We start from the raw sequence: 6000 nt of genomic DNA, 5'->3' as shown, positions 1-6000 counted from the left end.
AAAATGGCAGCTCAGGAGGTGAGCACCTGGCCTCTGCACGTGGTAGAAGGAAGATGGTCCATTTCATCAGGTATTATTCTCATCAGTGTAAACGAGAGGAAGAAAATCAGGTCATTACAGCTGGATAAAAGTGAAGGGGATGTTTTACTGACAGGATATCGATTTAAACCAGGTCAAAAGCTAGCAGAGTAGTTTCAGAGCAGAACAGGCTCTGCGGGCAGGTGAGTCATTGCAGCTAGGTCAGCTGTGGAAACACAGGACATGCTGGAAGGTGTGTGTCCCCAAACCTGATGGGCCATTGTACTGTTCCTGCACCCTGTGTTTGGGATGGCAGTCTGTCATGGGGTGAGTTCAAAACGGCTCATGACTGTGGGTGACATCTAGGACACTTTTTTTGTGCACACCCAGAAAAGATGAAGCTTCATCTTGTAGGTAGAGAGCAAGGATACTGCTGAATACCCTATAGGACCCAAGACAGCCCTACAGAATTTCAGTGTCCCAAGCATCAATCACCCAGTCGAGAAAGCCTAGCTAGGGACAGCAGGAGGACACCTAAAATGTCATACTCCAGATAGAAATACCTTGACAGGTGACTATGAGAAAGCCAGTTTAGTGCCAGGATTATTTCCTAAATACACCCCTGGTACAAGGTGGGGGCCTCAAAGCAGGCCACTAGGAAGGCACTGTCCACATAGCTAAGTTGTAGGCATCTTCCACGCCTCTGGAGGATTTCAGTAGAATGCTTGGCAGATTTAAATTGTGCAGAAAGACCAAGAGATAACTGTGACAGTGACATAAAGGGAAGTTTTTGGAAGCATATACAGCCTAGAACTCTATGCAGAAATCTCTGGTGGTGGGGATGGGCATAGTAGAAAGGGAAATAGTATAAGTTTCCCTTATGAGGATTTGAAATTCACGCGTGTGAATGTACACATGCAGCAAACATTACAGAAATGCATGCACATGCATTTGCACACATACATGCACAGACCCACATCCACATGCACACACACAGGCACACTCATACACCCATCTACATATGTACTTTATGTACACACACAGAAAGACATGTACACATGCATACATATGTGTGTGTGAACACACGTGCACACACATCCATCAGACACACTCCCAACCATGCCCTTCTGGTCAGTATATTTTTGTGTCTTCTTGAAATATATCTCTGAAAATTATTTTCACTTGTTTGCTTTCTTTCAGGGTCTGCCTTTTGTATTTGTACTTTTTCTTTAATCTTTCTGTCTGCTCTTGTCCAGAACAGACCCAAGCTTTCCGCTCCTCCACATAGCAAGTCCGGTTTCAGTGTGCCACTTCCATGCATTCTTGCATTGTGAAGGTTTTCTCTAGCTCCTGCCAGCTCACTTTTCCATTTTCTTCCAGTGTTTCATTGAGTCATCCCTGAGCCACTACAAGGTAAACAGTGTAGGCCTTCAGTATACCACAGCAACCTGTCCATTCCTCTCATCATGGCATGTCCCGGAGCACCTGCCTTCAGGCCAGCTGAGGGCTTGGTCCTGCCCCAGAGTTTGATCTCCTGGCATACAGCTACTGTGATAAAGGGGAGGAGGCATGTGGCCGTTCACCCAGCAGAGAGTGCAGCACCAGTCCTGCCTTCTGCCTTGTCTCCGGTCTGCGCACAGCCTGCACTTGGAGCTCCAGACGCCATGCCATGAGTTTACCTAGTGACCTGTTTCACCTCTTCTCCCTATCCTGTTTCTGCACTTGTATTTTATAATATTATCTCCTGTTTCCAATTCTTCAATACATAGACCCACAGGGTCAGGAATTGAGAGATCAGCCAAGGCAAAATCTGATTATACTGGCACATCGACTAGGCTGAGATCTGTGCAGGGGAGAGTCTAGTGTCACTTGCCTCACTGACATCACTCAGAAGCACTCTAGCTAGTTAACTGGGACTCCATACACTGATGGTCCAGTCATGTGGGAGCCAAGAGAGGCTGACAAGATGGTGGTGGGCTCATCCCATCAGCCTGGCACGCTTATGTCTGGGACCTGGTTCACCAATGAGGAAGGCAATGAGCCACAGGCTGTGGGCTCTTTTGGTTTCCAAAGTAAGGTGGACTTTGTTTCTCAAGTCTGTGGCCTAGACCTGTCTACAGAGCTGCCATGAAGGAAAGAACACAGACTGTCACTTTGGGGGCCTAGAACATGATTCCAAAGATAAGATCTTTGTATCCTGCCCAAGTTCAACACCTGGAAAGTATTGTGGGGAGCAGCAATAACTAACATAGCCAGATCCCCCAAGCTCTTTGCTTGGAAGGAGGGTAGAGAAGGGGAATGTTCGGGTCCACACCCACTTCTTCTAGCTCTACCAGTACTATGTGTGCAGGCCTTGCTGTCTCTTTCTTTCAGTACTGGGAATTGAACCCAGGGCCTTCAAACTGTGCTACATGTCTAGCCCCTTTGTGTTATTATTTTTTAAAATAATAAAAAGAGACAGGGGCTTGCTTAGTAGCTAAGTTGCCCAGGCTGGACTTGAACTTGTGATCCTCTTGCCTCAGCCTCCTAGAGTACTGGGATTACAGGCACCACCACATCCAGCAGCAGATTTGCCTTTCCAAAGTGATTGTGGTGCTCACACCACTGGGAGTGCGCATTACACTGACTGCGCAAATAATGCAAACCTACAAGTGCATACACTTTGGATTGGGACTCAGCAGGTGTAGACAACCTGCAAATCCCTTTACCACTGCAGCTCCCAGAGTCCAGAGCCTCCCACACTTGGGCTAACAGCACATGTCCGGAGCAGATGAGGAGACAAGGGGACACCAGCAGTGGGACGAGCAGGACTCACCAAAATGTCATGGGAATGAAACCAGCCCTTTGGGAGCATTTTCCTGGGAGTGCCTGACATGATTCTCCAGGGCGGGCCTTCTCATTGTTCACCTGATAACTATTGGAGGGCATTTTCTGGGGGCCATATAGGCCCTGCAGGGTATGGAGCAGCTTCCTTGGCTTCACCCATGGGATCCGGTAGCACCCCAGTTGTGACAGCCACAAACGTCCTCAGACGTCATCCCGTGTCCTGTGGGCTCAGAGCCTCAGGGAACAAGGTCCTTGCCAACTTCAGTGGTCTGGGGCCCCAGGCCCCTTTCCTCCTTTTCTCCTGGCTTCTCTCCACCCTTCCCTTCACCTCTCTGTGCAGACAGAGCATGGAGTTTAAAGGCCATTTGTGTGATGCTCCTGCATGCTTCTTCTTAGACCTCAGTGATCTCTGCTTCCGGCCGCAAGGATGAGAAGACCTGCCCCAGAGAACCATGCTAGGAGGGGGGAGTGGAGGGCCTTCCTCACCAGCTATTTGTAGTTTCTAAATCCAGGAAGTGGGAGACACCGCAGAAAACAGGCACTGGACACAGTGGCTGTCAGATACAGAGGCCTCCCCATGACTGCACAAGAAAGCGAAGCTTTTTACAATCCTGCTAAAATATCAGTGTTTGCAAGGTTGCTGCAGAAACCCATGGACTGAGTGTAGAATTTGAAATAGACCGTCTAGACGAACTCCTACTGTCTGACCTTTGATGTATTTCCTAATCCGCCGGACCTTGCCAAGCAAATTGGTGACTAAGCAGCGATTCACTTTACACACTGTCATGAGGCCTGACGAGGCCCAGGTCGCTGGTATAAATTTCAGTCTGGCTGCTCCACGGTGCGGCTGCCTTCCCCGACACGGCTCCCGTGTGGTTTCTGAGCTGTGATGTGCGTCTGGGTCGCCATGAACTAATTTCAAGTCTGTTAAGTCCAAAAGCCACGGGGCTGCTGAAAAACAGAACTCACTTTCAGCCAGCAAGGCCCCAGAGTTTACATAAAATACAAGGAGGAAGGCTGGAGACAGACGCTGGTGAAAACAAAATAAAAGCTGGTGACACTGACATCCAGCCCTGGCCAAGCCTCTCCCTCTGGAAGGGGCCTGTGGAGGGGTGTGGTGTAGCTACTTGGCTCAAAAAATGCACCGTCTGTGCTGGTGAGGGCCTTCAGCCCCAGCCTTGTGCCCTGTCTTATTTCTCTTCTCATTTCCCATTCTTTGCATCTGTCAGAGTTTTTTCAATAAGAGACTTGTGCAAAGTGACTAGGATACAAGGGGACCGGCTACCCCCCTGTGACTCAGCCCATCAGGACTTTCAGATAGAAAGCCCTAAATGGCCCGCCCCCCTGAGCCTCCCAGGGCAGCCTGGTGCTCTTAGGATAAAGTGAAAACTACCCCTTGTCACTGGCCACCTGTTTCCTTGGGCCAGTCCTTCTGGAGCCTCAGGGGCTTTATGGGGATGTTGGAACCAGTTCGCGGTCTGGGCTTCCCAGGACACTGTTCTGACTCCTGCAGGCTCCTAGGGGATGAGATGCGTCTCTAGGATGTCAAGGCTTCTTCAAGACCTTCCTGATATTTGACTCCTGAGGTGTTCTGCACCCCCTGAGACCAAGGACCCAGCCCCAGGGACTCAAAGTTGTCCACTTCCCCCCTTCTCTCCTACCTCACTGAGGTGATACCCTCCAAGCTTTGGTGTCAGCTCCATGGTCCTAAGTTTATAACTAGGTGCAAAGGACAGGGTTTATAGGCACTGTTGTGGGGACCTGTCCTCCTCATGCCCAGAACAAACTCTCACTGTTGAGACAAAGAGCCAGGAGAGCAGCAGCTTCACAAAAACCTCCTGGAATGTTCTGACGAACTCCGACTCACTGGAAAAATCATTAAATGCTGAAACAGTGAGTGGAGGGGGACAAAACAAGAGGGTCTTGCTGAGCTTAATGCTCCTTCAAGTTCATTTAATTATTTCCTGGAACTCCCCCTCTGAGCTCCTCTGTCTTCCCCACATGTGGCTGTGCTGCCAGGATGTGGCATGGTGGCACTGGGGACTGGGTCCACTCTGATGGGTGGGATGGGAAAACCCTCAGCTGCTCCGAAGCTGCTCGGGCTGCAGCAGTACAGTAGGCTCCTTTTCCCTTTCGTTTGTTTTGTTTCGTCAAAGATCGTCATTCTCCACTGGGTGGGCAGGTGAGAGGAAGGTCAAGTTTCCCAGGATGGGAGGATCTGGTTATGAGTGACTGATTGCTCTAGAATGCAGCTGTCCAAATGGGCCACATGTGCCAGATACTCAGGGACCTGCCTGGGGCACCCTTCTGTGTGGCAGGTAAGCAAGTGCTTGCTGTGAGCCCTGGTGGCTCCTCCATGCTTGGTCATCTGAAGCTGGACCCAGGAACCTTCAGGGTAAAAAGGTGGAGAACCTGAGGCAGAAGACATCCTCTGAGCCCCGCAGCCTGGTCCACTCTGAACCATGGTTTCATCCTAAATCGGGGGAGCCCTGCACCACTAGACTCATCTGCATAGCTCTCTGTTCTCCTGGAACCTCAGAAATCTTACTCCAACTCTTGCTTCAACATGCAGCTGGGTTGAAACCACTTTAGCTGGCTATGTAGACAAGGCCTTTGAGGGCAGTATCTGAAGAACCAGTCTTCGAGTAAGAAATATTTCTGGAAGCTGATCTGACAGCAGAGAAATGCCTTTGGAACTCCTAAGCAGGGAAAGTGTAACAAAGGGGAGAGTGTGGGAGTTGGATCATGTCCCCCCAGACTGTATAGACACCATAACCCGAGGTACCTTCAGATGGAATCTTATTTGGAAACAGGGCGTTTGCAGATGTATCAAATTCAGGTGATTAGAGAGGCCCTGATCCACCCAATCAGAGGAAGAAACAAGACACAGACACCACATGAAGATGAGCAGAGACGAGCCAAGAGGCCATGACCAAGAAACACCAGAGCACCTTGAGGCGGGGAGGCAGGAAGGAGGCAAGTAAAGCAGGTCAGCTTTCCTGGTGTCCAGGGTGCAACCAAAATGAAGACAGGAAAGAACTCATCTGTCTTCATTACTTTTCTCATTGCTGAGGCAAAAACACGTGACACCCAAAGTTAAAGGAGGAAAGGTTTGCTTAGCTCACAGTTTGCAGAGGCTTAGTCCATAATCGGCTG

Source organism: Chinchilla lanigera, unplaced genomic scaffold (genome assembly GCF_000276665.1).
Source record: "Chinchilla lanigera isolate Chin_1 unplaced genomic scaffold, ChiLan1.0 scaffold00001, whole genome shotgun sequence".
In the NCBI taxonomy this organism is placed as follows: Eukaryota; Metazoa; Chordata; class Mammalia; order Rodentia; family Chinchillidae; genus Chinchilla; species Chinchilla lanigera.
This window is presented reverse-complemented; position numbering follows the sequence as displayed.